Below are 27735 nucleotides of genomic sequence, written 5' to 3'. Positions count from 1 at the left end.
GAGACAGAGCATGACTGGGGGAGAGGCAGAGAGAGAGGGAGACAGAATCTGAAGCAAGCTCCAGGCTCTGAACTGTCAGCACAGAGCCCGACATGGGGCTCAAACTCACGAACTGCGGGATTATGACCTCAGCTGAAATCAGATGCCCAAATGACTGAGCCACCCAGGTGCCCCCAAAGTCAGACACTTAATTGACTAAGCCACTCAGGGGCCCCTACCACTCTTTTCAAGTGAAGGAACTAAGGGCGAGTGAACTGGACTGCCCAAGATCACAAAGATGGTACCTTGGGAGGTCAAGAACCTGGACTGTCCTAATAATCTGGTATCTTTTTTTTTTTTTTTGAACACACCAAATATCCATTTTATTATGCATATTCCTTTAAAGTCTTTGTTCCAGGGGTGCCTGGGTGGCGCAGTCGGTTAAGTGTCCGACTTCAGCCAGGTCACAATCTCGCGGTCCGTGAGTTCGAGCCCCGCGTCAGGCTCTGGGCTGATGGCTCAGAGCCTGGAGCCTGTTTCCGATTCTGTGTCTCCCTCTCTCTGCCCCTCCCCCGTTCATGCTCTGTCTCTCTCTGTCCCCCCCCCCAAAAATAAACGTTGAAAAAATAAAATAAAATAAAGTCTTTGTTCCATATTACAATTAGTTACAATTATATATTATTTATAATTTTTGAAATATACATTTTCTCCATTATCTTTTAAGAATAAGTCTACATACCTTTTTAAGTTTAGTTAAAAAATAGATATTTAACATACATGAATTTTATTTGACAGCCATATACATAATGAAATAATTACAAGCTAATTAACATATCTCACATGGTTACCTTAAGATCTTATGTATTATATATTTATTTATTTTTAAGTGTTTATTTATTTTGAAGGAGAGAAGAGAGCAAGTGAGTGGGGGAGAGGGGAAAAGAGAGAGAGGGAGAGAGAGAATCACAACCAGTGCAGAGCATGACACAGGGCTTGATCACACAACCCTGAGATCATGACCTGAGCCAAAGTCAGGAGTTGGATACTTAACTGAGCCACCCAGGTGCACCAAAATTTTATTTTTTAAGTAATCCCTACACCCAACATGGGGTTTGACATTAACAACCCTGACATCAAAAGTCACATGTTCTACAACTGAACCAGCCCAGGTGCCCCAAAATAGCTACCATTTTTGTGTGTATGCCAAGAGCCCTGGAATCTACTCTCTCACGTATCTCCAGTATTCAATACAGTATTAGTAACTTTTGTCATAGACTTATTCATCCTACATAACTGCAACTTTGTACCCTTTGTCTATTATCTTCCCATTTCTCCCACCGCATCCTCAATCCCCGGTAAGGTGTGTTTAAATAGTCTGGTATTGTTTGTGTCATTTCACAACTATCTCTTGGACTCTCACGTTGGACGATTCCAAATTTCTCAACAACCATGATTACCTTAGGTCATCTTACCATCCTCCCCATTACTGAGCCAGGATCTTTCAAACGAAAGGTGCTTAGTAAATGTCTTATTCCCCTCAACCTATGTGTGTTTTGTGACCCCACACTTTTTCCACTTAAGCTTCCTACAAACTTAATCTCTCAAATACATTATGGGAAGAATGTTCCTAAGTAACACTGAATACAGCAATTGAGCATTGCATATTTCCCTTTGTGGAAAGAGCCAAGACACCTCAGTCCTTTTATTTTCCAAGCCTCTGATTTTTTCAGAATAACAGGTAAGCATCAAGATTCTGATGATGTAGTCCATTTAAAACTGATCGACTCAAATCAAAAGAATTAGGAATCACTTGAAAAGAGTCCCACTAGCCAAAAAATGGAATATCTGAACATCAACAAGGACGATGGGTACACAAATATTCATTAAATTATTATATCTGTGTATGTTTGAAAAGTTCCACAATAAAAAGTTAGGGGGATGTGCCTGGGTGGTTAAGCGTCTGACTCTTGGTTTCAGCTTAGGTCATGATCTCATGGTTCATGAGTTCAAGCCCCACATAGGGCCCTGCACTGACAGCATGGAGCCTACTTGGGATTCTCTCCCTCTCTCTCTCTCTCTTTCTCCCTCTCCTGCTCATGCTCTCTCTCTCTCTCCCTCTCAAAATAAACTTAAAAAAAAATTCTAAACATTTATTCATTTTTGAGAGACAGAGCACAAGCATGGGAGAGGCAGAGAGTGAGGGAAACACAGGATCTGAAGCAGGCTCCAGGCTCTAAGCTGTTAGCACAGAGCCCAACGTGGGGCTCAAACTCACAAAGGCAAGATCATGACCTGAGCCGAGGTTGGATGCTTAACCAACTGAGCCACCCAGGCACCCCTCTCAAAATAAACTTAAAAAAAAATTTTTTTAAAGTTAAGGAACAAAGGCAGTGACTTTTAAATACATGGTATACTAATTTAAAATCACATTATTACAAGCTAGCAATTCACATACTATGCCTGGGGAGAGGTTACTAAGAGAGTTGTGAAGAGCTGAAATCTTAGACCTGAGGCTGGAGGAGATCCTGCCATATCAGAGAGCCTTAAGATTGAGGCCAAGGAGCATGGGCTTTACATGAAGGCAATAGAACCTGATCAGGGTCTCTCACTATGCACCACCTCATCCCAAAAGGTAAGATTAGAATGAAGGACTAGTGTGACTGGCATCTCCACATACCAGATACCCTGCCTCACATTCACTGTGGGCATATCAGTATCACAGATCAAGAGATTCAGATACGTGTCAAAGTGCTTTGACCCTCAGGTCTTGGACAAAGCTAAACAAGGAGAAATGTATCTTTGGGGATGTATCACTGAACCCTTAACTTCCCAGGCCTGTATTTTAATGATGTCGTTCAGGGCGCCTGGGTGGCTCAGTCAGTTAAGCATCCAGCTTCGGTTTGGGTCATGATCTTACAGTTGGTGAGTTCAAGTCCCACATCGGGCTCTGTGCTGACAGCTCAGAGCCTGGAGCCTGCTTCGGATTCTGTGTCTCCCACTCTGTCTGCCCCTCCCCCACTCATGTTCTGTCTCTCTCAGAAAATAAACATTAAAATTTTTTTTTGAAAATCGTGTTGTTCTAATGTCCCTATAATAACCAGTCCCCTTCCTCCCCAAAGGTCCAAAACTTTTTGCCTACATCAATATTCCTATTCCCTATTAACCAACATTCCCCAAACGGAAATTTATTAATACACACCTGCTACAATATAACTCTTCTGTAGTATCTCTAACTGCCAAGATACCTATATCCAACTTTATGTAGTTTTTATTATAAAATTAATAGGTATACTGAATGTTCTTAAACTGCACAGCTCCTAGAGCAGACTCCAATTCCCCCCCATCCCAGCTTTTCTGCACCAGATGTCAATATGCCTACCTTCCGTCACACTCCCACTTTTTTTATTTTAATTTTTTTAATGTTTATTTATTTTTGAGAGAAAGAGAGAGAGACAGCATGAGCAGGAAGGGACAGAGAGATAGAGGGAGACACAGAATCCAAGGCAGGCTCCAGGCTCTAGCTGTCAGCACAGAGCCCGATACGGAGCTGGAACTCACAAATGGAGAAATCACGAACTGAGCCGAAATTGGACACTCAACCAACTGAGCCACTCAGGTGCCCCCACACTCCCACTCTTTTTAAGAATCATTGCTCTTGGGCGCCTGGGTGGCTCAGTCGGTTAAGTGTCCGACTTCGGCCCAGGTCATGATCTCACGGTTCATGAGTTCGAGCCCTGCATCGGGCTCTGTGCTGACAGCTTGGAGCCTGCTTCCGATTCTGTGTCTCCCTCTCTCTCTCTCTGCACCTCCCCAGCTTGTGCTCGCACTCTGTCTCTGTCAAAAATAAATTAACTTAAAAAAATTAAAAAAAAAAAAGAATCATTGCTCTTGGGGCGCCTCGGTGGCTCTGTCGGTTGGGAGACCGACTTCAGGTCAGGTCATGATCTCGCGGTTCATGAGTTTGAGCCCCACGTCGGGCTCTGTGCTGACAGCTCAAGAGCCTGGAGCCTGCTTCAGATTCTGTGTCTCCCTCTCTCTCTGCCCCTCCCCGCTCGCGCGCTGTCTCTCTCTGTCTCTCAAAAAATAAATAAATGTTAAAAAAATTAAAAAAAAAAAAAGAATCATTGCTCTAAGGATTAAGAAGTCTGATTCACAAATGAAAAAAGAGATTGTTCCCTATTTTTTTCTAACATAGGTAATGCTATCTTACTTATATGTATCTATATTTTTTCTAAGAAAACATTTTTAAAATAACTTTATTTCTTCAAGATAAATTCCTAGAAGAGGAATGGCTGCCACAAAAGATGAAAACACTTAAGACTTTTGTTACATTGGGGCGCCTGAGTTGCAGTCCATTAAGCATCCGACTCTTGGTTTCCACTCAGGTCATGATCTCATGGTTTGTGAACCTGAGCCCTGAATCAGGCTCTGCATTGGCAGCTGGCAGCACAGTGCCTGCTTGGGATCCTCTCTCTCTCCTTCTCTCTCTGCTCCTCCCCTGTTCGTGCTCTCTCTCAAAATAAATAAACTTAAAAAAAAAAAAGGACTTTTGTTACATCACCAGCTGTCCTCCAGCAATGGTGTACCAATTTACATTCCTACTAATAGCACATGAGCACTTCTGTTTCCCCACTCCATTTACTCTTGCTGTTAACATTTTTTTTATTCTATCCCAGCTGTGGAGGTGCAAAATGTCGCTTCACTGTTTAATGAAATATGAATTCCTGCTCTTAGGCAAATAAGCCACACTCTAAACAAAGTCTCTGAGGTAGTTGGTGGAACTGAAACCCCATAGAATTAATTTCAAGCAATTAGATTCCACCTTGCAATGTATGCAGTACCGTAAGGTACCACCAGGTGGTGGTGCGTTTGTGGGAAGTCTACTGATGTGTGTGACCACTTGAGTCTCTAATAACTACAATAACAGTGGCAGATAACCATTATTGAGTCCTTACTATGGGTTAGACACTATACTAAGTGCTTAATATGCACTCTATCATTTAATCCTCCCAAAAATAGTCCCTGAGACTACCATTTGTTACACTACAGTATTTTCTGTTAAAAAAAAAAAAAAGACTTTATTAAAGTACCAGAAGAAATTATACAACTGCTCTCAAAAGCAAACTCAGAATTACCAACACCTGGGGACCATTAATAGCCTATTAACTAAACTGTTATTTAATCACTAGCTAAGTAAATCCAGAGTTACCAATTTACTTTGCTTAATTTTGTAGAACAGCAGGCCTCCCTGGGCCATGTGGTTGCATTCTGCAGGGCTGTAAAGGATTCTGGTATGAGATGGTGTACCCCAAAGGTCCCCTATGGATTCCCAATAGCTTCATGAAGGAGGCTCTTTATTCCCAGTAACCACTTCCATTTCCCAGATCAGAAAAGTGAGGCTCAGTAACTTGCCTGTGGCCACACAAAGAGTAAGTGGCAGAACCAGGATTCTGCACTCCACCCTGCTTAGCTCTCCTCTTCAGACCTAGTGACTGCTTGTGTCCCTGCTCGAATTACATGTCAATTAGCAATCTGTTAGCAGGGAAAGGTCTTAGGGTAAAGCTACTCAGGAGATGTTCCCGCCTCTGTCCATCTCCTTTTGGGGCCTCTTCCCCTCCCTCCCATCACCTCTACCTCTATGTCTCAGACCTAGGGCCCACAGCCACCCCGCCCTGGTGTACGGTTCTCTAACCAGAGCTCTGAAATAATTTCTGCTGTTGATCTGATGGGAACGTATGTTTGAAACGTAACTGTAGAGATGATATGGAGCTTGCTTTTTTAAATTTTTTTTAAAATGTTTATTTATTTTTGAGAAAGACAGAGACAGAGCGTAAGCAGAGGAGGGGAAGAGAGAGAGAGAGAGAGAGAGAGAGAGAGAGAACAAAGCAGGCTCCAGGCTCTGAGCTGTCAGCACAGAGCCCGATTGGGGCTCGAACTCAAGAGATGATATGGAGCTTTAAAAATTGTCTAAGCCCCAGGGGAACATTAATATTTAGCTTAAGCATCTGACAGTCCTAAGTAAACAAACTTCCCAAAGTAAGAAATCTCCAGGCAAAGCTTGTTAATAGAAACGTCAAGGCTAGAAAATACATTCTAGCTTAAAACTACTCAGCAATGTCCATAATTAGTTATAGACGACAATATAACAAGCCTTCTCTGCTTCATCAGCTTTTATTAGAGAAAGATGGGCCTTCCCTGCCCCCCAACTCTGTTCAATATAGATCATCTTTTCTGTCTGCTGTTCTGGAGACAACAGTGCTACTGGTCCTGATGCGTGGTTGTGGTTCAACTAGCAGCCCAGTGACCCTCACAGAGTGGGCCTTCATTAAACATTTAATGAACGAGGGGCACCTCGGTGGCTCAGTTGGTTGAGCATCCAACTCTTGATTTGGCTCAGGTCATGATCTCATGGTTCATGGGTTTGAGCCCCACACTGGGCTCTGCGCTGACAATGTGGAGCCTGCTTGGGATCTTTCTCTCCCCCTCTCTCTGCCCCTTCCCTGCTCAAGCTTGTGCTCTCTCTCTCAAAATAAATAAACAAACTTAAAAACCATTTAATGGATGAATACATTTTGATATAGGCATAAAACTGCCTATGATGCACAGAATGAGTATCATACATAATAGTCTGTACATCAAAAGCTGCATTCAAGTAAAAATGGTCAAAAAAATAGCAAAATCCAAATGCAATGAAAGTTGCCCTTGGGCCAGGCAAAGACTCATAGACAGGACTAAATAAGAGCATGAATCCAATACCAAAAAAACAAAAACTAAAAAAAAAAAAACCAAAAAAAACAGAGAATACAGCACAATTCTCCAAACACTACCATTGACTAAACCACCAGAAGATTATAATAAGTACATTTAATATCACTTTAAAACAAAAATCCATCTGTTATGGATTGAATGTTTGTAGCCCCCAAATTCATGTGGTGAAGCTCTAACTCCCACAGTGACTGTATTTAGAGATTGGGCCTTTAAGGAAGTAATTAAGGTTAAATAAGGTGATAAACGGGGGGCCCTGGTTCAAGGGGATTTAGTGTCCTTACAAGAGACATCAACATTCTCTTTCCCTTTGCCTTTGTCTCTCCTTCCTTCCCTGTCCCCTTTCTCCCTGTCTTCTCAGGGGCTCACAAAGAGGTCACGTGAGCACACAGAGCGATGGCAGCAGCCTACAAGCCTAGAGAAGAAGGTTCACTCAGAATGAAACTTACTTTGCTGGCACCTTAATCTTGGACTTCCCAGCCTCCAGAACTATGAGAAATACATTTCTGATATTTAAGCCACCTAGCCTGTGGTATTTTCATTATGACAGTCCAAACTAACACACCATCTAATGATATTTTAAGTCCACCAAGGGTCAATCTAAGTCCTAAAATTTGAGCCAAGACGAGAGAAATTTGGCCAGATTTTAGTATTACCTTTCATGGAAAAGGGAGTTCTTTGAAGTCAGTACTCAGAATAGGAACCGTGGCTGAAGATCTGTGTAGAGCTGAGACCTGGGAGAGATGTCAGGACCTTTTAAACCTTAATGAGTTATTGCTCGTGAAGTGACATGAACCAAGACATTGAATGCAGAAAACCTGGGCTCAAATCCTGACTTGAGCACTCACTTAGCTGTGTGGCTCTGGCCAAGTCAATTAATCTCCAGTGTTTCACTGTAAACTGAGGCTAAACCCCTACACTGTCTCACTTCCTCAGCTACCCTTCAATGGGTATAAAGAAGAAACACCGACTAAAGCTGCAATAAATTTTAGTTTCTCCCACCCCTCCACTCATATTAAGCTGCTTCCAAAAATAGAATAGTGGTCTATATACAAGATATACTCGAATACTTATTGGCTCTTTTATTGCACAGACACACAATTCAACAAATGTAATGAATTCCTGCCAAAGGCTATGTACTGTCCTAGAGCATGCAGGAGACACAAAAACAAGCTGAAGCCTACAGCCTGGAAAGAACGCTGGCATGCCTAAACTGGTAACAGGCAAGCACAATGACACAGACACCACAGAAGAGGACAAAGCACCTTGGGCAGTCAGAGAAGGGAAGAGGTTAATTTGCATTCTTCATGAACAAGAGGACTTTGGAGCTAGATCTTTAAGAATGTAGAGGATATGAACACAGAGAGTTGAAGGAGATCATTCAGATAAATAATTGATAAGGGCCTAGACTCTGAGTGGTGACCATGTTAACGGGAAGGAGAAGGTGCACACCAGAGACTGTTTCAAAGTGAGAAATTACCAGGGCATGTGTGTGTGTCTGCACGAGGGTGGGGGGATCAAGAGGAAGCAGAAGCAACAGGGGTACAGGAACCCCCACTCTGTGCAGGCACCAGAAAGAGAGGTATTGTTTAGGATCGAGGAGGTCATACATATTTCAATGAAGACCCAACATAGTACAGCTTATTGTGTGGGGCAGGCTGGTGACAGTGATAAGCACAATGACAGAGATGTGCCTAGGGACCCTACTCCAGGACTGGGGGGGATCTAGATTAAGAACCTTAATTCCTACTAGAATAGACTGGAATTAGAGTTAGCATTGGAGCAAAGGAGGGCCACGACTTGGGAGAGACTGAAGGAACGCATACAGATGTGTGGGTAAGCGGAGGGGAGGCAGATGTGGCACCCATTCCCTTAAGAGAGGCTTGGCAACACGTTATGCGTGATTATTTGGCTCTGAAGAATACGGATGACAGGCTATTTCCTAACCTGGTCTGTTGCCTCAGTGTCTTCACTCGGCATCCCCACGACACTGATCCTGACATGTTAAAACTAAGTCCAATCCTCTCATTTTACAGATGAGGAAACTGGGGCTCATAGCAAAATAGGGGGCTTCCTGGGATTCTAGCAACAGAGGAGACTAGAAGCGAAGCTTCCTCATTTGTTTTCAACCCCTCCCCCAACATCTCCTCTTTGGGACCCTCTCATGGTCAAGATGTCCTTTTGTGAGGTGCCCTCAAGCCTTCCCCTCTATCCATCCTATCCGGGAACTTGAAGGAAACTGCTCTCAGCTCTGACATTAAATTTGTGACAATTAGGACAAGTCCACTTCCCTCCTTGTCAATTCCTCATCTCGAAATTATGAAGCTAAAGTGGGTGTTCTCTAAAGCCCCATCCAGTCCTGGCAGTCTGTAGTAACTCTGAGGCTATGATGGGTTTTCTGCAACCTAATTTCCACAGTTCTCTGCCAAATACACATCAACGGTATCTTCTGGTTATTTATGAAGCTGGTGGTGCTACTGGCCAATGAAAGAGAACACTGAAACAACAGAGTAAAGCGATTTCAGCACTTTATGAACACGGGCCAGTGAAGGCCCGTACACAGGTTTAACCTAGATGTTAAGTAGTTCCAGGTGAAACAGGTGATTGGACCTCGTCACTACAGTAGCCCCAGCAACTAGAATGTAGCTGGCGCACAGAAGGCGCCAAATATTGATAAATATTGATAAATATTTGTGGGATATATGTTGAAACTAACCTGCTCGCTATTTGCATTTTTTTTACTAATTATATCTAATTGTTCTACTACCTAAAATTTGTCCTTTTATAGAGGATTTATAATAGAAATTACTTCCTTGCTTCTCCCTGTAAATGCTATTGTACTATATGCCAAATTTCTAAGAGCTGCACTATGACGGTGATGGCTTCATGATTTCATTCTATCCAGAGGTAGGAGTGATCAGACCTTACGGTGCCTGTGCCCACCTCCCCGTATACCTGCTCTCACAAGTCCAGACCTGACCACCCCAGATGGCCACTCACCTGGGCCCTCTCCGCCTCCTTCCTTCAGAGGGCTTTGCAGTCTTATACGCTGCCATGAACTTGCTTCCTCTAATGCTCCCCCTCGTCTTCCCTTCACTACCCACCCCAGGCGGCCATGTAACTTGGAAGTGTTTATTTTTACCATCTGTGTCTGAGTGTGACTGTGACCAGAACCAGCCTTGTGTTTAAGGCATGAACTTACACCTCCTGTCTTTCCACCCTCACACTTTCCTCTACAGACCAGATGAAGGTTCCTAAAAGTCCCTACCCGTACCTTCCCTCCCTCACAGCTCCAACCTAAACCGTCTCCCCACCCCAACCCCAAGCTCCCTGAAATTCCCCGCGAATCATTTTTAAAGTATCATCTACACAAAGCGCTTTTATAATACAGTAAGTTCCCATTCCAGCCCACTTCTTGCCTGTGGGTACTCGCTCCTCTCCCCCCACTACTTCAAAACAACCAGGGGCTCTCAGATCTCTGGGACAGGGATCCCAAGTATTTACCCCTCTGCAGCACTCAGAATTACTCAGTACTATGATCTATCCATGTTCTCAAGGGTCACCAATATCTGAGGGTGAACTCTTGAGGCTTGGAACTACGTTTTATTTGTATTTTTAGCATACCGCAGATTCTCAGTGTTTGTTCAAAAGAAAGTAAGGGTGTCAGGGAGATCCTCTCTCCCCAGCTCCATTCTCTCCCCTCAGCACCACACACGTCTCCACTTGTCCACCAGCTACCTCTGTCTAGCTGTCCATTGTGGGCACCTCAGAAAGCTCCAATTCTCCGTGCACAAAAAGCAATGAACTATTCCCCTACTCCTAAACCTCCTGATCGCCGATGATTTCAGCCACATTAACTTGGGTCAAAGCAGAAAACTCAGCATGTTCTTCCATCACAGGTAACCAATCACTAAGACCTAGTGTACATTTTACCTTAATGTTTATTATCTCCTCTCTCATCCTTATTGCCTTATATTCCTGAGGTCAGGCCCCAGTTCTCAAAATCATCTCCCACCTTCCAGCCCCTCTTCCACACAGCTGCCAGAGGGCTCTTCCTAAAACTCAGTGATCATGCCATAACTCCTGCACGTAAACCTCTTACATCTCCCTCACTCCTCAGTGATCAAGTCCAAACTCCACATATAGCATTCGAGGCCTTTTCAGATCTGGCCCCGATTACAGTACCCCCTCCACCCCACCCCTCTTTCCCTATATTTTTCAACCCAGCAGACCAAACTCACCTTCATGCCCTTGAATATGCTGTATTCTCATGACTCTGTACATGGGGCTCCCTCTGGCTGGAATCCAAGGTCCACCAAGAGTTCATTTTCTTTCTTCCCTTTTCTTTTTTAAAGATTTTAAGTAATCTCTACACCCAACATGGAATTCGAACCCACAACCCTGAGATCAAGAGTCAGATGCTCTACCAACTGAGCCAGCAGGTGCCCCACCAAGGGCTAATTTTCATCCCTCAAGATTCAGCTCTCATGGCATTTTTATGACATCTTCTTCAACTAAAGTCCAGGCTGTCATGTTAATTTACAACAGTTTCCTTTTAAAAGGAGTTTGAGGTGGCTGACAAACCATGCACACACTGCAAATATGTATGTGTATATATTTATATATTTGTGTGTGTGTGTGTGTGTGTGTATATATATATATATTTTTTTTTTTTTTTAAGGGAGAGAATATCAGGACAAAGATAAGGCAAGGGTTAAAAAAAAAACCCAGAAGCTAGGGAGTGGTGTAGCATTCAAAACTTCTATCATAATGTCTCATACTCCCCTTGTTAGAGATAATTTGACCCTGAGTTTTCTATCCAAAATGAATTAGTTACTCCTCTGTGAGCTCACTGCCAGTTGTATATGACTATACTGTAGCACTTCCCATATTTTTTTGTAATTTGCTCTTTGTGTCCATCTCCCTCACTGGACTGAGAAATTCATAAGGGAATACATAATTTCTGACTCATCTCTGTATCCCCAGCAGGAAGCATATGACTCAGCAGACAACTGGTACTCAGCAGACATTTGTTGAATGAATGTCACCATGGACAGGGAAGAGGGTACTAGTGTTGGGTGAGCTCCCTACCAGGCATTTGAAAAAACATTGTTTTATCCTCATAAAAAAAAATTACATGGCTGAGAAATGGCAGAGCCAGGATTTGAACCCCAAACTATCTCTCCAAAGCAACTGCTCTTTCCATTAGCACACTGCTCCCTACCTTCACCATCAGTATCTACTCAAATATCCACTCCTTCAAGGTCTGGTTTAAAAAAAACCCTTCTCCAAGAAGTCTTTCCTACTCATTCAGGTCCAGCCCAGACCTTCCACAACACTCAACTAAGAAACAGCCACAATTCAGGAGAGGAAAGGGCACCTTCTCAGTAGGGGTAGGTGAGAACTGAGCAGGCTGCATAGGTATTCTGCAGATGGTGTTGTGAGGTCCTGGGCTCCCCCTGCCAGTCCCTTTCCCTGGGGTACAGTCACTAGGCCTTCGTGCCTTTCTCTCCAGTCTTCAGGGTCCAAAACCTTCAAGTTCTCCCCATTTCAAACTGAACCCCAAGTGAACTGTGTTCAAAACACACTCCTTCATTACATCGGTCAGACCTTTGTATTTTAAGTGTCTTATCAACCTTTAGCATCTGTGAGTACCCCAATCTCTTGAAACACATGAAAATAATTTCAGGATTCACAAGAAGGGACAATGACATTTTAGGAAGCCCAATCATCTGGCTCTCAACCCATCTGAATATTTTTGGGGTGGCCTGGGTGTAAGAAAAGACAACCTGTGATCTCATCCCAGCATCCCTTTCCCCTCCCTGGGAGCAGGATGCCTGGTCTCTAAGGGCAGGATGGAATCTTGGTCCAGAATGCTTCTGGGGTAGTGAACTCTGGTCCCTTCCTCAACATCTTCGAGAGCTTCAGAATTCTTCTCTCTCCCCCTCCCCAGTCCACCCCTTTCTCTCCCTGGTCCCAAACTCCCATAACAGCCCTCAATCTTAACTTAGGAACTATGGTTTTGAATTCATATTCAACAATTCCCTTGGTAACACAAACTCTCATCTGACATGCTGAAATCCACATCACTGGCTCTTGTATTTTTCCACCTGGTTTTAAGTGTGTGACAAATAGAGCTCTGCATCCAACCCCTCTCCCGTACTGCAGGAACGTTTGTAATCTTAAGTGTTACCACATCTAAGAAACAACCAATCTCTCCGATCAGAAGAGGTAGGCTAAATAAATTCTTCATGGTTTCCTACTCCTAAATAAAGATTATTCGTGCAATTTACAGTAGCTACCTCATAGCACTGGTGTGATGATTTAGATAACTCATACCAACTGTTTAGTACCTGGGGCCTAGTACACAAAAAGTACTCAAAATTTGGCTATGATCATTTATGTACACTATCTCTCACAATAGTACCAGGGGGTGGGTATTATATCACGCATTCCCCAAACCCCAGCACCCCCTCCTCCTTACCCCATTCACAGTAGCAGCAGCCCAGGCTCGGAGTAAAGAAGCTTTCCCAAGGTCAGGCGGGCACCGATATGATGATGCTCGGCCCTCGGCCTCTGACTGAGGGACCCCTCCCATTATACCCTCGGACGGGGCACCGGGGGGCCTTAAAGGAGACAAGTATGGAAAAGCGCTGAGCACAGTGTCTGGCAAAGAGCAGGGACCCTGGGATGCGAAGACCGCGGCACTGCGGTCGCCTGGACTCCTCCCTAGCTGCTCCCCCGGCCCGGGGAAACCAGAGTCCTCCCACCCCCACCCCGGGTGCGCCGCCGAATCACCCCGAGGTCCGCGCCCTGGGGCTTTGTACGCCGCAGGCCGGCCCCACTCACCGAGTCCCAATCGCGGCGCGCGGAAGCGGCCGCCTGGCCTGCGGGGCTGGGGTCGCGGTGGCTCGGCCCGGAAACCCGCCATGCCGGCCCGCGGCCCCCGCACGCCGGGCCCGCGCCCCCGCCCCCGCCCCGCTGCGGCCCGCCCGGCGGGGGAGCCTCCTACCTGCAGCGGCGGCGCGGCGGCCGAGGCGACCGGGGGAGGGGCCGGCGAGGCGCGAGCGCGGGCGGCCTCGGCTCCTCTCGCAGGCGGGGCGGCCGGGAGGGCCGCGGGCTCCGGAGCACCGGGCAGCGGCGGCGCGCCCCCGGCCGGCCAGGCCCCGCCGCGCGCGCCGCGGCCACAAAGCCCGGGAGCCGCCGCCCCCTCGCGGGCCGGCCGCCGGCTGCGGGTCCGTCGGCGCGGAGCAGGGCGGGAGCGCGGCCCCGCGCAGTCCCCACCTCCCTGAGCTGCGGCCGCCGGGCTCCCCCGAGGCGCGGGGCGGGGCGCGGGGTGTCCCCCGCCCACCCGACCGTCTTCCTCCGTGCTGACATCCCAGTGCTGATTGAGTTCCCTCTTCCCACCTCTGCGGAGGGGCTCCTGGAGGCCCCGAGAAACTGTGTTTCATCTCCTTGAACAACAAAAGAATCCATTTGTCACAAGGGATTTGGCGGCCATGGACACGAGTTAGCTCCGTCCAAGTCCTCTGTCTGAAAAGGGCCCCCTTTTCCTCTTTTCTTTTGGGACTCCCTGCTACTCGAAACAGCCGGCCCTCGTGTGCTTGGTTCATCACGGAGTTTTGTTTTGTTTTGTTTTTTTATTTGCGGGATGTGTCTCCCCCTAGGCTGCGCGCTCCTAGGGCAAGGACTGTGTGTGCCCTCTGGAGCCCAGGACCTGGGTCAGACACTTTGTGCTGAGTAAGTGGAAATTCACGCGCAGATCAATGAATGCACAACGGATCGAAGTGTACAACAAGGCACGTTTTATTGCACCTCCCACAAGGATGGTGGCTAGGTGTTTCTTATGTCCTGTATCCGTCGAGAAGATTCCAAGCTCAGAAAGGCGGAAAGGGCTGTTGAACTTTTTGTTTTAATTAAGGTGAAATTCACATAACCTAAAATTAACTACTTTAAAATGAATAATTCAGTGGCATTTATTACATTTACAATGTTGAGCAACCAACATCTCTGTCTGGTTCTGAAAAATTTTTATTACCCATCAGTGACTCCCCATTCCCTCCTCACTCCCCCCCCCCCATCTCTGGGCAACCACTAATCTATTTTCTGTCTCTCTGGATTTGCCTATTCTGGACATTTCATATACATGGAATCACAATATGTGGCCTTTTATGTCTGGTTTCTTTCACTTAGCTTGATATTTTTAGGGTCATCTATCTTGTAGCATGTATCTATCAGTACTTCATTCCTTTTTAAGGACAAATAATATTGCACTGTATGTATACCACAATTAGTTTATACATCATCCATTGATGGATATTTCTGTTATTTCCATCCTTTGTGAATAGTGCTGCCCCGAACATGCCTGTAATTGTATTTGACTGGGTGCCCGTTTTCAATTCTTTGAGATATACATACCTAGGATTTCCCAGGATCAAAAGCTCCGGTAAAAATGAAGATATTTTAAGAGTTTTACTGCTTGTTTATTATCATAACAATAATTTTCCTAGTATCCAAGTGGCTTTGAAATTTTCCAGAGAACCTGGAAACTAAGACCAGCCTGAGGGAGTTGCTATTGATAAACTTTATGACAATCACGTCCCTGGAACCCAAGGCAAGATACCATTTCTACTATAGTTTTCCACCCCAGTGCCACATTAGACATCCATGAATATTTCCTTCTTAAAGAGGGATATGGTCCAGAGAAAACAACTGGGGTGTGAAAATAAGAGTGTCAATTGGGATTAGAAATGTGATCGACAGATGGCACAGAATGGGAAAAACGGTGGGTTTAACAGATAGATTCTGGGTTTGAATCCTGACTTTACTGCCTATATCTTTGTGAACTAAGTTAAACTCCTTGAATCTCAGTTTTCTCATTTCTAAGGTAGGAATAATAATACCTAACTTGGCAGGGTAGATTAACCTACTTGACTTCAGTAAATGACCAGTATCATTATTGTTATTTTTGTTTATTTAAAGTAATGATGATTGACATGAGTCACATGCTGAAATGCTGTTAAGGAAACACAGAAAACTCATATTTAAATTAAAAAATATTTTTGAATGTTTGTTTATTTTTAAGAGAGAGAGAGAGAGAGCGTGAGTGGGGTAGGGACAAAGAGAGACAGAGACACAGAATTTGAAGCAGGCTCCAGGCTCCGAGCTGTCAGCACAGAGCCGTGAGATCATGACCTGAGCCGAAGTTGGACACTTAACCAACTGAGCCACTCAGGTGCCCCAGAAAAACTCATATTTAATCATGTGTCTCCTCCCCGAATCAAGAGAGCAAACGCTTTCCAAAACAAACATGACCAGGGAATCTACTCAGACCTGTAATGTGGTCACTGCCCTCCCAGTTCTCTCCGTGTCCCTAACTGAGTTCTCTTCATGTTCCTTTCCCTTGAACAAACTTCTTTAATCTGTCTGAAACTTCTCTGGAAAGTAGAGTAGCAATGCCCACTTAACAAGATTGTTTGATGACTCAGTACTGTTATCTGCCTCTAAAGGGCTTAGCACAATGCAAGTTTCATAGAAAATACTTAATCAATGTTAGCTGTTATTTCATTATTAATAATAAAGCTGTTATTGGGGTGCCTGGGTGGCTCAGTCTGTTAAGTGTCAGACTTCGGTTCATGAGTTCAAGCCCCACATGGGGCTCTGTGCTGACAGTGCAGAGCCTGGAGCCTGCTTTGGATTCTGTGACTCCCTCTCTCTCTCTCTGCCCCTCCCCTGCTCGCTCGTGCTCTCTCTCTCTCTCTCAAAAATAAACATTAAAAAATTTTTAATAATAATAATACAGCTGTTATAACTTCTCTGTAGAAAATATTAACAGAAGGGTAAGGTCCACATATCTAGTAAAAGGAAGTCCTACAGAAAGAACACATCCAGGTGACTCATCTCTTCCCCAAGAGCATGGGGCTTGCCTCAGATGGTCCATCCCCATGCTGGAGGCACACGATGGACTGCGCTCTGATAGCATGTGGAGAACAACTCTGCAAATGGTCTCCTCTACACTCAGGTCCAGTCTCACCAAGCAGTCGACATAGGAGTTGGTTTCTACACAAGTTTCCTTACAGGAGAAAAATAGACGGATCATCTAAACTGAACACTCTAGAGTTCTGAGAAAGTACAGTTCTCTTTGAAAATTAATGCACTGGTATTTCATTTATCCATGTGCCTGTTTTGATTTTGACCGGCCAGATCCAGTCTTCCTAAAATCTAATGAAGTATAGACATTAGAGACTTCTTTCATCTGGCTCTTTGGGGGGTAAGGAGTAGATTCATTCAAATTTGCTAAAGAAAAAGATGTTTATTGAATTACGGGTGAATTGGAAGACAAGAACCCAAGTTGAGCAGGGCCTCACAGGCACCTAAGAGCCAATAGGAACATTTCTCTCTCTTATTTGAGGTGTATCTTTCTGTCTCTACCTCTCTGACTTTTTCTTCTTGTCTCTCAGTCCCCTCTCTTTGTCTTGGCCTGCCTTTGTCTCCCTCTGTCCATGTACTCCCCTATCTCCCAGCCTGTTCCTTCTGCTTACTTACCTGCACTTGACCATCATGGGTACCTTGGCCTAGGGTAGAAACCTCCTCCTTGTCTCTTGGTTCATATTTACCCACACAAAAAATGTGATTGGTCTAGCTTATCATTTCACACCAGGACACAAGCTGGCAGCTTATGAGTTGACTAGTTTGGGACTAGAAGTCCATTTCTGACTCAATCGGCAGTTGTGGGATATAAGGGAGGTATCATCCAGTACAAAAATAACCACCCAGCACAACGGACACTGGGAGTGGGGGTATTCACTGGATATGGGCATGGGTGGATAGATGCACCAAAATCATACTTTCTGAGCCAAATATCAGGATAAGTTGTACTAAGAGTATTTGCAATCCATTCTCTGATGGTAGAGGTAATCTAGGAGATATAGTTCTGATGCTAAAATATCAAAACTTCTGAAGCATTTTGAAAGCTAATGACAATAATAAACACAGATTTTTGAACTTGAGACTTTTCTGGAAAATATTAGTTACTCTAAGATGGTGAGTGATTTTATAAAGCAGCATACGTACATCACAGAATTGTTTAGAGGACTGAGGTTTGTATATAAAAATCACTTAAGTAGTTCCCATATAATACAAGCTATTATCACATAGTGGAAGACCTATCTGTAGTGATCCTACTAAGGTGCAACTATACTATCAGGCAATCCCTGACTGTTGGTCCATCTGTCTCTTGGCACATTTCTCTTTAAATACAATATTAAGCACAGATAAGCAGGAAGATAGTTCCTAGGATCTTACCACTGAGGGCATTGAGTTAATATTCTATCTGAACATCTCCTTCCCTAAGTTAGAGAAAGGTAGGCTATTATTCTTCAATGGCCACATATATCCAAATATCTTTCATAAGACGTGGGCACTGAGATCAACAAAAATGCCTCAGTTTACAGGACCTATCTGTCGAGGGAAGGAATGAGGGGCACAGAGCATGGAGCGCTGAACAAGAGGCTACAGGTGAAGCTGTTAAGAACAAAAGCCAGTGTTGATGGAACAATCTAGAGGAGTGTCAGATCAGAAAGTGATGGGGGGAGAGGCCAACGTGAAATCCAGGCTGCCTGAAACTTCCAGGACTCAGGGAGTTCAACCTGAGTTGAACACTGCCCTCTACCTTTCCCTGAGACCCACCTTATCTATTTTACTTTATTTATTAAAAAAATTTTTTAATGTTTGTTTATTTTTGAGAAAGAAAGAGACCGAGCAGGGGAGGGGCAGAGAGAGAGAGAGAGAGAAAAAGAGAAACAGAATCCAAAGCAGGCTCCAGGCTCTGAGCTGTCAGCACAGAGCCTGATGTGGGGCTCAAACTCACAACCCAGAAGGCTATGAACTGAGCCAAAGTTGGACACTTAACTGACTGAGCCACCCAGGCACCGACTCCCTCCCCCGCCCTGTCTATTTTATTTATTTATTTATTTATTTATTTATTTATTTATTTATTTATTTTAATGTTTATTTATTTTTGAGAGACAGAGAGAGAGAGAGGGCTAGGGCAGAGAGAGAGGGAGACACAGAATCTGAAGCAGGTTCCAGACTCTGAGCTGTCTGCACAGAGCCCAATCCAGGTCTTGAACCCACGAACCATGAGATCACAGCCTGAGCTGAAGTAGGGTACTTAACTGTATGAGCCACCCAGGTGCCCCCACCTTGTCTATTTTAAAGTGGCTGGATTCACAAGCTGCTGGCCACTAAAATTGCTGGTGCCATAGTAATTTGACGTTAACATTGAAGTGGTTTTGGGGAACATGTTGTTGGTACCTAGGTGTATTAGTTATTTATTGCTGTGTAACAAATCATTCCAAAATTTAGAGGCGGAAGCCAACAAACATTTATTATCTCACAGTTTCAGTGGGGCAGGAAGCAGCTTAGCTGAACAGTTCTTCCAGGTCTGTCAGATGATTTCAGTCAAGATGTCAGCTGGGGCAAGAGGCAGATTCCAATGTTCTTTGTAGACCCGAATTTGTCCTCACAGGTGCTCGTCTGTTCTTCATCTCATCTACATCCAGGCTCAACACTAGACTCGAGGCAACAGCAGCCTGAACACACTGTTCCACAAGCTGTCACAATTACGTCAGGCCTAACCCCTTGAAACTGTCCAAAGACACTGGGGCAAGCCTGCATTACTTTTCATAAAACTGCTTGACACTGTTTTGTATTTCTAGACCTCCTCTGCCACTAATAGGCTGTGAAACCTTGGGAGGGAGGTTTAGTGCCTGAAAAATGAAGAGTTTGGTTTACATCCTCGATGGCTGTTTTGGCATTATTCGCCACTCCTGTCTTCCTTTCACTATCCAATTTCTAACACAGCAATTCCACTGCTAGGTGTCTCTTCTAGAAAAATATTTACCTGTGGTTACCAAGAGGCATGTTCACTGCAGCTTTGATGATGGAACGTAAAGGAAGGCATGAGGGAGAGAGGCAGAGAGAGAGAGAGAGAGAGAGAGAGAGAGATGCAGAAAGGAAGAAGAACAAGGAGGAGGAGAGGAGGAAAGGAGGAGGAAAGAAAAGGATAAAGGGAGAAGGAAATTTTGGAAAATACCTAAGGGTCCATCAATAGGAGAATACTTCAATAAACTATGATTTTTTTTTATAGGACAACAAAGCATTCTATTGATGTGGGGTTTTTTGTTTGCTTAATTTTGGTTTTGTTTGGTTTTGCCCAGTCATTTTGACTCCACAATTTTAAACTGGTACATATTTTAGTCTTGGGCATATTTTCACCCAGGACATTGTGATCTAAGGATGTTGTGATCCATTTTGATGCAACTAAAAAGTTAGCTTGCTCTTAACTCTACAGCGAATATGAATAGCTGGTCCTGTAAGCAAAGGTAAAAAAGCAATAGACCTACAGAAGATGACAAGGAGATTTTACTCCTCTGGAACACCTGAAAGGATTTCCTTACATATTCTCACAAATTAAGAATTAGTATAAACTGTCAGTATTTTATCCAATTCATAATAAATATTTCTGGTGGACACAATACAAAATTAAGTTGACAGTGGCTAAAAGTGCACATGGCAGATGTCAGATCTGCCAACTTTGACTTGCAAAAACAGAACTTACTAGAAATGCTAATTATAAAGTAGAACTCAAATAGCAGAAAAGCTAACCAATTAAATAGAAAATAGAAACTTTTCATAAAGGAATTGATTTTATTAATCCTCTCAGTTATAATTTCAGTAAAATAAAAATGTAAAAATTTGGACAAGGTCAAAAATTTGATGACCAAGTCATTAAAAGAAGGAATATATGAGAAACTTTCATAGCCAAGAGGAGTTGAAGGGGACGTGACAATTAAATATATATAATGTGCTGTGTGGATGAAACCGGGAACCAAACGGGGGCATTAGGCAAAGGAAATCTGAATAGAGCATAAGCTTTTGTTAATAATAATGTTATCAGTGTTCCTTTTCCCAACCTCAGGCTGGACATAGTGGGGAGAGTGCTGACTGCAAGATAGAAAACAGATTGGGTTAAAAAAAATGATGATAATGATAATAATCAATAATCAATAATCAAATAATGATGATGATGATGATGATGATGATATTGATGATGATGTACCAACACTGGTTCATTCATTGTGACAAAGGCCCCATGCTAATATCAAAGGTTAACAATAGGAAAAATTGGGTGTGGGGGGTATATGCAAACACTGTACTATCTTTAGTTTGGAATGACTTTCACAGTTTCAGGAAGTATTAGGTATTTTATAGGATGTCCCTCAGTTTTTCTCAATATTAGATGGGGGTTATGGATTTGGGGGAGGGAAGTAACTATTCGAATTTTTAATTGTGAAATTCTGACCATCTAGAGAAATACTACTTGCACATATGGGAAAAGGGTACAGACAAGGGTTTTTGGAGCATTATTTGAAAAAAAGTAAAAAACATCTATTGATAGGGAAATGATTAAATAAACTATGGAATAGCCATAGTGTAGAACACCACATTTCATTGACTACAGGCATCATCAATTATAGACATCATTATTTTATGTATCACTAAGAAAAATGCTCCTAATTATGACACACTTATCACTCATATTTTTTTTCATACTTATTCAGAAAGCCAACTAAGACTTAAGGCATGGATTTTTTCAAAATTTCATATCACCTTGTGCATACACTAAAAGGAAAGTATTCACAAAATAAAGACACATCTAAATCTTCTTCTCAGAGCCTGAACCTTCTGAATCATGTTTAGACTCCGAATCATCAATATTCCAGGCTGCTAACATCCATTCTGCAAGTTTTGAAGCATATCCAGCAGGCAATGACGGCTACATCACTATTGCTGCCTAGCTGACAGCAATTGTAAGGTGCATACCAATTTTAAAGATCATAAAATGTGAATGAAAATGTGTGCCTTAGAATAATGAAACAAGGATATCAGGCCACAGCTAAAGGGACCGAGGCAGTTTCATATATGCTACCATGCAAAGCTCTAATTCATATTGCAAAGGAAAAACAGCTAGTTGCAAGAAATATATACACTATGAGCTCATTTATGGAAAAAGCAGAATCAGCCTCTATATTTCTGTAGCAGACACTGAAAAGTTGGTTACCTAAAAGATATTCACAACTTGCTTTTACTGTGCCATTCTATACTTCAGATACTTGCAAGGTAAATTACTTTCCTAGACTCCCTTGTTGATAGACGGGTCATGTGATACAGCTCTGGCCAATGAATTATAGGCAGATGTTCTGGTAGGCTTCCTTTCCTGATAAAAATAAAAAACTTCGCAAGAAGATGACTTTTGTCCTTTCCTGTCTAGTGTGTGGACACATTCTTAGAGGCGCAGCAATCACCTTGTGGCTTGTGAGGACAAAAGCCAAATGCTGTGGATGGTGGAAATGAAAGAAAGAGCCTGGGCTCCTGATGATATCACAGGGCTGTCCTGCATTGCTGGCTCTGCCCTGTCTGCCCCTGAGCTTCTTACTGAAGACACCAGTGAACTGCCTTCTTTTGTTGGGTATTCAGTTGGCTGAATAGAGTCCTAACTGCCACGAGTCATACAAGTGTGGAAATAGATTTAAAAATATCTGAACAAAGTGTAGACTAAACTGATAAAAGACAACTGGAGGTGGGAGTGGAATGGGGAGGAGATGTTGGGAGGCTTTAGCTTCATTTTCACTTTTTGAATCTCTTACAACATAAAGGTATACACATATTACCTATGTAAGTAAAAAAACATTTTTTGTATAAGACTGATGTCAAATGGAAAGGGACTTGCTGACAGGGAAGGAGCTTACAATGGGGTAGCACCTCAGGCTATTTTTTCAGATGACTGAAGCCCAGGAAGACAAAAGATTTTCCACTGAGCTATCAGATTACTCTCCATTCAAAAAGGTTAGTATGGATTGATTTATTCTTTTTTTTTTAATGTTTATTTATTTTTGAGAGACCGAGAGAGCACGCTTGCACATGGGAGAGAGGCAGAGAGAGAGAGAGAGGGAGAGGGAGAGAGAGAATCCCAAGCAGGCTCTGCACTGTCAGCATAGAGGCACAGGGCAGGACTCCATGTGAGATCATGACCTGAGCTGATAGCTTACTTGACTATCAAGTAAGCTACCAGGATTGATTTATTCTTACTGCAGACTGCTGCATAATGAACACTAGTTCTTTTTCTAAATGCCTACAAATTACCTTTGATATGATCCATTCTGGGTGTGTATGGGTGCTCAGTAAAAGTCAAGATTACTAGATGGCATTTTTCAAGATTACTTTTTTCTCCTTTTTAAAATCAGAACATGTTCCAGTCTTGAATTTCCTGTTACTACACACATACTCTGACATTTTCCAAGGATTACTAGCATAGCAATGGCAAACAAAAGATCCTGGCACAAAAACCACAATATGATGACTATTATGCTATTAATAATGATAATGATAATAATAGTACTTATCACTTATCGGGGGTTTTCTGTGTGCCAGGCAGAGTGCTAAGCAATTTACACACAGTCTCATTTAATCCTCACAAAAGCCTGTTGCAGTCCATGACTATTATCGGTTCCATTTTATTTTATTTTTTAAATGTTTATTTACTTATTTTTGAGAGAGAGAGAGGGGCAGAGAGAGAGGGAGACAGAGAATTCCAAGCAGGCTCCGCACCCTCAGCGCAGAGCCCAACCCAGGACTCAAACCTACCAACTGACATCACAACCTGAGCCAAAATCAAAAGTAGGATGCTCACCTGATTGAGCCAGGTAGTCTCAGGCGATTAACTTGCCCAAAGGCAAGTTATACAGGTAGTCTCAGGCGATTAACTTGCCCAAAGCCACAGTCACACTAAGTCATAAATGGATTGGAACCCACAAAGCATGAGCTCTTGACCATTAAATTTAACTGAAAGGCAAAATCAACAGACTTCTACAGTTAGCGGTAAAAGGCGCATCGTGTGCAAACTGAGGTCAGTCTCCAACAGGTTCCCTTTGAGTATCCGCCGACACCCCCTACGCGGCCCCACCTTCACTAACTCCGAGGAGCCAGAGCCGACTCCTTTTCGGATCCTATCCGTATTTTCCTTATGACCGCAGGCTGAGTTCCGCAGGCCCCGCCCCCCAGCCGGGGTGGGGGGGTGGGGGGCGCCTCCAACGCAAGCGCACTATAGCCTGGAATTTGACTAAGGTTCCGCGCATCCTCAAGTGCAAGGGACCGGTGCTGAGGGGCGCTTGGTGCGCGGCCACGCCTGGAGGTGGGTGGGGCCTCTGTGTAAACTGCGAGAGGCCCGGGCTTTGGGCTTGCGGAAATAAATGGTGGGGAGTGGGCTTCTTCCCGGGAAGGAACCTCAAGATGTTTCCATGCACAAGAGTTTCATCATCCATCCATTTATTCCAGAAATAAGTCTTAGTGACTACTGTGTGCAGAAGCCCACCTGGCATGAATACTGTCCTCCCTGGGCTCCCGCATTTGACAGATAGAACATGTGAGAGGGACAGACTAGGAAATGTGAAAGATGTTCCTTGAAATCCCCCTCCCCCCTCCCTCCCAACACCCATGCATGACAATATCTAACGCAGTAGGAGGAAATATAGGCCTAAGTCAGGGTTCATGTCCACACCTACGAGGGAGATGGTAGTCAGATTGCTTCTAAAGCCTCCATTACACTCTCTTCTGTTCTCCATGGCACTTGTACTTACTCCGCACTTAACGTCAATCTTGCTTTCTAGAAGCTTACACTCTAGTGGGCTTAGAACACTCCACCACAATATAAGATGAGGAAAGCCTGCGCTCAATGGAGGGGCATACAGCTGGAGAGGGTTTGTAGAAGACACACAATCCTCACACTGGTCCCCAGGATTATCACTGTGGTTCAAAGTAAGTAGGTAAAGACAGGCCTGGCATATTCAAAATACTTGAGAAAGTGAGGCGCCTCCCTCAGGAAGCTCACTATCTTTGACAAAAAGAAAAATTAAAGAATGGAAACAGCATGCTGTGCTGTTAACTAGGAGAAAGCAAAATAAATAAGTAATGGATAGAAAAATATGATTTCCCTTGTTTATTTGTATTTTTGTGAAAAACTATTTTTATTGCAGTTCTATTTTGTCCAAAGTTTTAGTTTCTCAAATCTGCAGCAACTTGAGCCATTTTTGCATAAATTCCAATTTTTTCACTGTCTACTTCATGTCACCCCTCTGCCCTCCCTTCCAGTTCTTCCTCCTCAGGCATATCACATTCCCCTAGTAATTAACAAACCTAAATTGTAGAAATAGTTTCTGCTCCCATTGTTCTAACTGCCTAAACTGCCTTCCTTTCCAGAATATAGAGGCTTTCACTCATTAAAAAAAGCAGCCAAATCTCTCTTTTTTTTTTTTTTACTTATATTGACTTAAAAAAATTTTTTTTTCAGTGAGCTCTGCACTCAATGTGGGGCTGAAGCTCACCACCTTAGATCAAGAGTTGCATACTCTACCTAACCAGTCAGCGGCCCATATTGACTATTTTATAATGTCCCAGTTCCAGAAAGCTTTCCATCTTTCCAGTCTTACAATCAAGAAATCTCAGAATTTTTGTAATTGTCCCCACTCCCACACCACCATGTCGGGTATATTACAAAGTCTTCTCAATTTTATGTCCCCCCATATTTCTCAAACTTTTCTTTGTCTCTCCATCACCATCCACCACCTTAGTCTAACTTCCCACCTGGATTACTGCTATCTCCACCTCCATTTCATTTTTGGCCTCCCTGACAATCCATTCTCCCCTGAGGAATTTTCTTTCTTTCTTTCTTTCTTTCTTTCTTTCTTTCTTTCTTTCTCCCTAATGTTTATTTATTTTGGGGGGGGGGGGGAGCAGAGAGAGAAGAAGGGAAAGAATCCCAAGCAGTTTCCACAATCATCTCCCAGCTGTTGTGGGGCTCAGTCCCACATCCTGAGATCATGACCTGAGCCTAAACCAAGAGTCAGATGCTCAATTCACTGAGCCACCATGGTACCCCTCCCCTGAAGAATTTTCTTAATTCACAAATCTAATTTGTCATTGAATGCCTAATACCTATCAATGGTTTACTTTATTTTTTAAGGATAAAACCCCAAATCCTTAATGGAACCTACAATGTGCTCCTGCCAAAATCTTCACTCTCTTTGACTCTGTTCTCCCCTTTTGTCTTTCTGTTTCATCCATTGTCCTTCCAATACCTTAAACATGCTCTCCTACCACAGGAACTTTGTACAAGCTATTCCTTCTGTTTAGTATGTTCTTTTTCTTATTCATTACATTCTTTAAAAATGTTTTTTAGTTTTATAACTTCATTGAAGAATAATTGCCAAATATGTATACTTTTAAAGTGTACAACATGATGGTTTAATATACATTGTGGAATGATTACCAAGATAAAGATAACACATCCATCGCCTCACAAAGTTAACTCTTTTGTACACACTCTTTGTGTGTGTGTGTGTGTGGGTGGGTGTGGGTGTGTGTGTGAGAATACTTAAGATCTACTTAGTAACTTTCAAGTATACAATACCATGTTAAGTGTAGTTGCCATGCTTGCTCTACATTAGATCCTCAGAACTTATTCTTCTTGTAACTGAAAGTTGTACCTTTTGACCTACATTTCCCCATTTCCTCTTCCCCCACAGCCTCTGGCACGACCATCATTCTATTCTCTGATTCTATGAAACTGGCTTTCTTTTCTAGATTCCACACATGAGTGATACCATACAGTATTTATCTTTCTCTGTCTGGCTTATTTGACTTAGCATAGCACCTTCACCTATGTTGTTGCACATGAAAAGATTTTCTTCTTTTTATGACTGAAAAGTATTTATTTTTATATTTATTATGAGAAATAAATGTTTATATTTATTATGAGAAATATATATCTCATATTTTATATATATTTATATCTCTGTCACATTTATCTTTTATTACATATTACACATTATTACCTATTATCGTATATTTCATTTACTTGTATATGAGGTATATATATACACATTTTCTTTGTCCATTCATCCACCAGCAACATGTAGGTTGTTTCCATGTCTTGCTACAGTCAATAATATTGCAATGAATGTGGGAATGCATATATCTCTTTGAGATACTGATTTTATTTCCTTTGAATATATATCCAGAAGTGGCATTGTTAGATCATATAGTAGTTTTATTGTTAATTTTTTTGAGGAACCTCCATATTGTTTTCCATGATGGCTATACCAATTTACATTCCCATCAACATAGTATAAGAATTCCTTTTTCTCCACATCCTTGCCGACATGTTACCTTTTGTCTTGATTACAGCTATCCTAACAGGTGTGAGGTGACTTTCCATTGTGGTTTCAATTTGCATTTCCCTGATGATTAGTGATGTTGAGCACCTTTCCATATACCCATTTGCCATTTGAATGTCTTCTTTGGACTCATCACATTCTTAACACCTACACATCCTTTAGATCTCAGATTCAACATAGCTTCTTAAGAGAAAACTCTTGGGTGCTTGGGTGGTTCAGTGGGTTAAGCGTCTGACTTCAGCTCAGGTCATGATCTCACGGTTCATGAGTCTGAGCCCAGCATCTGGCTCTATACTGACGGCACAGAGCCTGGGGCCTGCTTCGGATTCTCTGTCTCCCTCTCTCTCCACCCCTCCCCCTCTCACGCTCTGTCTATGTCTCTCTCTCAGAAATAAACAAACATTAAAAATTTTTTTAAATTTATTATTATTATTATTTTTTAAACATTTATTTATTACTGAGAGACAGAGAGACACAGAGTGTGAGCAGGGGAGGGGTAGAGAGAGGGAGACACAGAATCCAAAGCAGGCTCCAGGCTCCGTGCTGTCAGCACAGAGTCCGACACGGGGCTCAAACTCACAAACTGTGAGATCATGACCTGAGCCGAAGTCGGTCGCCCAACCAACTGAGCCACCCAGGCACCGCCCCCCCCATATTTTTTTGAACAGAAAATTTCTCTGACTCACAGACCAGGCCA

General features: G+C 43.1%; 1 protein-coding gene across 4 annotated transcripts in view; it reads right to left on the bottom strand.

Moving 5' to 3' along the window:
- The window catches only part of MSANTD3 (Myb/SANT DNA binding domain containing 3), a 28506-nt gene extending 14560 nt beyond the window's left edge, over positions 1 to 13946 (bottom strand). The window contains exon 1 of one of the 4 annotated variants that reach the window (XM_043566999.1): positions 13757 to 13946. The gene's annotated coding sequence lies outside the window, so the exon portion shown is untranslated. Of the gene's footprint in view, positions 1 to 7400; positions 7489 to 13228 lie in introns of those variants that run through there. The other 3 variants (XM_043566997.1, XM_043566998.1, XM_043567000.1) reach the window with 3 other exon arrangements.
- Between the last annotated feature and the right edge of the window lie 13789 nt (positions 13947 to 27735).

Source organism: Prionailurus bengalensis, chromosome D4 (genome assembly GCF_016509475.1).
Source record: "Prionailurus bengalensis isolate Pbe53 chromosome D4, Fcat_Pben_1.1_paternal_pri, whole genome shotgun sequence".
Lineage (NCBI taxonomy): Eukaryota > Metazoa > Chordata > Mammalia > Carnivora > Felidae > Prionailurus > Prionailurus bengalensis.
The sequence above is the reverse complement of the archived record's forward strand: the minus strand, read 5'-3'. Positions and strand labels throughout refer to the sequence as shown.